Source organism: Mus caroli, chromosome 2 (genome assembly GCF_900094665.2).
Source record: "Mus caroli chromosome 2, CAROLI_EIJ_v1.1, whole genome shotgun sequence".
Taxonomy (NCBI): Eukaryota; Metazoa; Chordata; class Mammalia; order Rodentia; family Muridae; genus Mus; species Mus caroli.
The window spans coordinates 96,685,146-96,691,141 of record NC_034571.1 but is presented as its reverse complement, the minus strand read 5'-3'; the positions used below and the strand labels follow the sequence as shown (position 1 = coordinate 96,691,141).

The 5,996-nt window shown below is 42.2% G+C and overlaps 1 long non-coding RNA gene across 1 annotated transcript in view; it reads left to right on the top strand.

Moving 5' to 3' along the window:
• LOC110307873 overlaps positions 1–4,265 on the top strand; it is an 11,332-nt gene extending 7,067 nt beyond the window's left edge. The window contains exon 3 of the long non-coding RNA XR_002379475.1: positions 3,897–4,265. This is a non-coding gene — a long non-coding RNA (uncharacterized LOC110307873). The remainder of the gene's footprint in view (positions 1–3,896) is intronic.
• Positions 4,266–5,996: the final 1,731 nt, after the last annotated feature.

Genomic DNA, 5,996 nt, shown 5'->3' with positions numbered 1-5,996 from the left:
ACGTGCGCAGAGCTAGGAGAGAGTTCAGGTATCCTTATCGTTTCCTGTTTATCCCTCCAAGGCAGGGACTCTCCTTGAACCTGAGGCTAGTTTTCTTGGCTAGGCTGGAGGCTGACAAACATCAGGGATCTTCTGAGCTAGGGTTACAGATGGCTGGGGATGCTCAGCTTGTTATGTGGGTGCTGGGACCCCTAATTCAGTCCTCACGGCCACAGCAAATGCTCTCAATACTGAACCGTGATTTCAGTGTCCATATATTATTTTGTAGAACATCTAAAACACATGGAGAAAACAGCTAGCATTCCACATCGGAAGAGTGGAATCACATGCTTATATACCTTGTATATGTTGAAATTCTATGCCTTAGACAGTTCTATACTTGAAGGTTTTGTGGATTTAACTGACCATGGATAGAAAACATTAGATGAAAAAGTCTATATTAAATACCTACAAAATTTCCTTGTCATTAGTCCTTAAACAACACAATGTAACAACTACTCATTTAACATTTATGTTATATTATGAACTGTCAGTAATCTAGGACATGTACAAATATGCTATTTTATATAAGGGACTCCAGCAGCCATGAATGTTGATGTGTGAGAGGGACTTGGAATCAGTGCCCCACAGATCCTGTGGTGAGACTACATGTAAGTATAAGTATATACAATATAAGATTAAGAATATACAATATTATATATATAAGTATATTATATAAATATATACCCATGTATATAATATAATCATACATATACCTATATAATATAATTATACTCTATGTACATATACAACAATATAAGATTATACAGTCCCTTTTGTTGATTAGTAACTTAATTTTCATTTAATCAGAAATCTTAGTATCATTCCACATTATGGTTACATAATATTCTATTGTGAGAACATAGGTTTTTTTTTTTTTTTCATATCTGTTCCCTGTGGTAGGACAAGGAGATTATTTCCATTTATTTTTACCTTAAACAATTGTTCACAGACTTCTTTGTAGATATTCTTTGTTTACTTGTCTGATTATCTCAAGATAACCCCCAAGAAACAGAATTGCTGGGCTGTAGGGGACATATATTTTTGATAGGGGTGAAGGCTTTTGATACCATCTTTACATATTCTACTCTGAGTTTAGCTGTAGCTCACTGTGTGGTGCTTTGCTGACTTTAGAGAGAGTTGACTGGCAGACACTAATGGTTCCTTCTGCCCATGTCCCCTCTATTCCTCTCCATTGACAGTGTTAGCTTGTGGCAGGATAAACCCTGAAGTATGAACACTCATGTTACCACCCATGTCCCAACCCACATCTTCCCATCCTGAGGGCTTTTCTTCACTCCTGACAAGGTACAGTTTTCACACACAGGGGCAAGTGGCTTTTTACATCTCTCCAAGCAAGTGCTCCTTTTTATTTGGTTCTATGTTATTACAGACGCCTGGTGTTTCTCAATCATTTCAATGTCTTGTTTTGTTTAAACGAAAATTTCCAAGGAGAGCCAACATCACATAAAGCAAGCAAAAACCAGTTGATTGAGGTATGGAAGTACACACAGGGACTCTGGGGAAGCCTAGGGGTCTGTGGATTTTGTTCTGTGTCCCCCCCCCTTAGAAGCAGAAACCCAGGCCATGCTCCTTTCATCAAACCTGGGGCTCTAGCAAATTGTTGTTCCTCCTGTAGAGGACAATCTGCCCACGGAGCAGCAAGCACTCAGGAGAGAGTGTTGTTGTTGTTGTTTTGTTTTTTTCAAATTCATCCACCCAGGTAAGTGACCTTTCCTATATAGGCCACACAAAGGCAGGCAAAGGTCCCATATGAGTACACTTTGAAAACCAAAATGGGTGTTTACCTGTACATAGAATCTGGGTTTCTATTTTGAGTCTTCAGTTTGCTGGTAAATTCCAAAACAAGTTCAGTACGTTTCCTTGTCCCAGACTTAGAACATTACTGCTTGAGTGTGGCAAGGGGCCAACAGCAACTGATAGTGTCATTAAAGTGTGGAAAATGTGTCAGGCAAGACTTGGTTTAGGCAAAATCCCCATGCTGACGTTCATTTAGAAATGTGTATGTGTGTTTGCATGTGTAGGCATACATGTGTGTATGGTTGTGCCTGTGTGAGTGTGCAAATGCATGCACAGGACCAACATGGACATGGAGAGCCTTCCTGGGTTATGCCCAACTGTAGTCACTGAGGCAGTCTCCAGTCAGGCTGGCTGGCTGGCCAGCTTGCTCTGCGATTCGGTTATCTCTATAGGGGACTGATGTGCCTGTCTAGTCCTTCCATGAGAGCTGAGGACCTGTGCTCCTGCCCTTCTTGCATGGCAAGCATCTTACCTGCCAAGCATCCCCCAAGTGCTCCCTGCTCTATTTGGCTTTGCTTTTTTGTTTTGTTTTGTTTTGTTTTGTTTTTTAAAGACATGCTCAAACTATATTGCTCAAGTTGTCCTAAATTTTGTGATCTTCCTGCTTCTGGCTCCTGAGTGCTGATATTACCAACATCTGTGCCACTATGTCTGACCTCTGCTGTGAATTTTTTTTTTTTAAAGAGTAATTATATCAGGAGTAGGAGGCCTTGGGCTGGCTTCAGAGATCACTATTTTACAGTCACTAAAATAATATCCTTAGTTTATAGTCAGGAAGTGATGAACCTGAAAAATGACTGCTGGTGCTTAAGGTCAGAAGGTAGAGAAGCCTGACTTGACTCTAAAGCTTCCTGGCTATAATCCCAGGGTTGATGATTGGCTATGTGACCATAGGGACCACATTACCAATGAAATGATGGGTCTTCCTCACTGGCCTCCTTCTCCCAAAGACAGATATTTACTATGTATTGGCTGTGCTTTCAGAGTGGCCTGTCTCTATGGGGGATGCTTGCTGACACGTGGGGAGTCCAGGAATGTGCTACCTTGTGATGTTGATGAAAGGAGGCAGTCACATTAACAGCTTCTGCTTCTGCAGTAGAAAATGTGCCTCCCATTCATCCCTGGTACTGAGTCAGTGCTAGGAATCACATCTACTTCCTGGGATGTGACTTTGTCTCTCCAAACAACAACAACAACAACAACAACAACACTAATGATGGTAAGCATGGTCTGGGAAGAGCACCTTTGATCTGCAGATCTCCACGCCTGTTGCCAATGTGGTCCGGTGGATAGTGTTATTATCTCTCTTTTACAGATGGAGAAAATGAGGCACAAGAAATATAAGCTGGGGGTTCAAGGTCATGTGGGGCATCATTAATGGGGCCATGTGAGGAACTCGATTGTTTGCTCTGAAATAAAAGCTCTAGGCACTTAACAGGCTGTTGGTTGGTTATGGCTGCTCTTTATGAGGACCTATATTTTTATAAACCATGCCATAAAAGTGAATACTGATCATTAGATTTCATTTCAAACACATCGTTCACAGTCGTAATTGCTGCAAGAATCTGCCAGACACTCCCCTGTTCTGAGTAGTTGGGTGTCACATATCCTCTTTAGTATTCAGAGAGGTCCCCAGTGGTTCAGGAAGTGACTCTAACTTATACCGAGTCTCAAAGCTGGCATTAGATGCTTGGGCTCCGGGGAGAGTCTCAGAGGATCTCTACATGTTGGTTTATTAGTCACCTGTCTTTCCTGGCAGGACCACCTTGGAGAAGAAACTTTATTTTGCCACCTCTACTCCTTCAGTTGTAATGAGAACAATTGGCATGAACTTTTTGTTATATTTTAAAGACAAGTTATGATTTAGTAAAAATTCATCTGACCACCTCCTAAGACACACACACACACACACACACACACACACACACACACACACACACCAGGGAGGTCTCAGAGATGTTACCTTTGGTCCTGGCTTTGAGTGTTTGGAAGGCTCTATGTCATTTTAACATTGTTCCCGTGTTTCCTCTTAAAAGGGTGTGAGCTTCAGAAGGAAGCAGGCATCTCTGGAGCTTTTCCATGCAGACTGGGATCCAGCTCAGGATAGTGGGAGCTCAGAGAACTGTTTGGAGGATTGCAGAAATGGAGACCAGGAGGATGTCATTGTGTTATTTTCAAGTCATCCCACTGCAACTGAAATCTGAACCCCAGGAAGTTGCTGACCTGATTCCATTACCACAATTCCTTTGGTAGCCATGAAACTGAAGACTGGCTGGATTTGGGAATCTGGTTGTTAAAGTGCCCCATGAACATCCACATCTCTGAGCTATTGAGGCTTAGTCAAGGGAATTAACCTGGGGAAACCTAATTTTCTTCTAGAATCACCCATGTCAGGGTGTCTGAAATATGTCAGTTTTTTTTTTTCTGGGTACTGATTTACAGAAATAAGAAATTACAACCAACAGTTCCAAGGTATACACACTATGCTGATGTTACAGTCCATGGTGTATTAGTCAGGATGGGCTCCTCTATGATGCAGTAATAAGTAGCCCTAAAATTTCAGTGGTTTAATATAGGCAATGTTGGTTTATTAGTCACCAAATATCTGATGCAGGCTGGGTGGCCTTCCTCCATGTTGTAGGTGTTGATCATCTAGAACAATTGAACAAGACATCAAGACAGAGCAAGAAGACATGAAAGAGACATGTCATTCCCTAGCTTACCCAAAAGGCAGGCAGGGAAATGAAGTTGGGGTGGAGGGATGGTACAAATATTTGTTTAATATTTGTTGTTTCTGTCATTCCTGGTCAAAAGAGGTGGTGCTTTGGTCCCCAGCAGGTCATGTCACTATTAACTCTCTTTTTTTGTCTCCAAACAACCCAGTGGACATGGATCCCAGGGCTCCTTGAATGCTAATTAATCTAAACACATTGCATATTCCGAGATTTTCAGCCTTAACAGAGATATCAGTGTGCTATCTCTGGGGAATAAGGAAAGATTTCCTTCTCTATAAATCACTCTCTCCCTGGCATATTCCAGCACGTGAAGTTTCCATCATTAATATTAGCCATGCCTTAGAGCCACTCTAAAGATATTTTTTCAATTAAACAATAGGCTGAATTATAGTAGTCTTTTCATGGTCTATCAAGAGTGGTTAGTTAGCTGAAGGTGTATGCTTGGAGGTGGAGAAGGGAGAATGCATATCAGTGGATGCTTTGGATGGGAATAGGCTCCAAGAACGTAGGTCAGGGGGCTGGAAGGGTGCAGACAGGGCACCTTAAGGAAGAGAATTCGAAGGCTCCAGGCAGCTTCTCCAAATCATATCCTTGTCAGGACCCCAAACTGCTGAGTCTACCAGGAAGCTCTATCCTCTCACAACTTTTTGAATTGAACCAGCTTTTGGAAGGCACGTGCAGAGAGATCCATCCCATAGAGAGTGAAGAGAACTGAGTCTAAATAAACAGTGTCAGGATATTCTTCCCAGGCTAGAGGCCATTTGCTCTGAACTTGGACTTGGAAGGTGAATTTTAAATCTTGTCTCTGCTACCTACGCACTGGATTCTATGGACTTGTAAAATATAGCTTGAGCAAGTTGCATAATAATTTTGCACCTCTGCTGATGTATTTAAAGAGACAATGCATGCCTGTACGGAGGGGACTCGGCTGAGCTTTGCTCCCCTTCCTTCTCCCTGCCCACATTCTCTTAAGTAAAGTGCGTGGACTTGCTGTCTCTAGAGGCCTAAGCTTTCATGGACAAATGGATGATGGGAGGTAGGGAATTCAGACTTCAAGCTTATGCTTCTTCCCAAGGCTGAGCCTCCCTCAGACACCTTTGCCATTAACTAGTTTGTGTGCTTGAAATCTCTCATAACTTAAACAAGCTACAAACCCTTCCATCTGCCTTGAGTGTGCTCACAGGTAAAGCTGGGATTGTTCCTGCTAGCTGCTGGTTATTATCCCAGCACCAGTGCTTCTGCTTCTTAGCTGTGTGCCTTGGGCAAGTTACTCACCTTCTCTGAGACTGTTTCCTCATCATAAAATATAGATAAAAGAGCTTCTACCTCGCCGAGTGCTCAAGATGAAAGGAGCTGAGCAGTACGCAATACTGAGTATTCGGAATATAGTAAGGACTCGAA